This window comes from Mycetomoellerius zeteki, unplaced genomic scaffold (genome assembly GCF_001594055.1).
Source record: "Mycetomoellerius zeteki isolate Tzet28-1 unplaced genomic scaffold, Tzet1.0 scaffold860, whole genome shotgun sequence".
NCBI classification, from domain to species: Eukaryota; Metazoa; Arthropoda; class Insecta; order Hymenoptera; family Formicidae; genus Mycetomoellerius; species Mycetomoellerius zeteki.
The window spans coordinates 16,618-17,179 of NW_017257893.1; positions in this window are offsets into that span (position 1 = coordinate 16,618).

Here is a 562-nt window from a genome sequence, read left to right on the forward strand (position 1 = left end):
GCTTTTTCACCTAATACTTTCCTATTGAGCTCGAGAACTGTCCAGCACTCCAATCAAAACTACCGAAACTTTCTAAAAAAAATTCTGGTACTTGGTAATTGATTTTATGGAATCGTATTGTTTGAGAGCAAATAACTTCTTAATTACATCTTGAATTGTTTTCTGCTGTAATAATTTTTTGTAAAACTTAGAATATTGTTCGGAACTGTTGCGAGAAATACTGAAATTAAAAAGATATTTGGAGTCGAAGTCTTCGATGTCGAATAACTTATTAATCATTGATGGAATCAAATTCAAATTTTGATTGTAACTGTACTCATATGGTTCCATTTGAAAATAATGTGTCAACTGTAAGTATGTATCTTCAATTGTGTTACATATATAAAAACATGTATATATATTTAATTATATTATATATAATTTGTGTTTTATTATAATTATATAAATATTTTTATAACGTATAATAAATTAACCTAACTAAGACTCCTTATAAATCAAAAAACAATGAAAGAACAAGGGCAGTAGGAGTCAAGCGCGGGAGATGTTGCGCAAATAACACGAC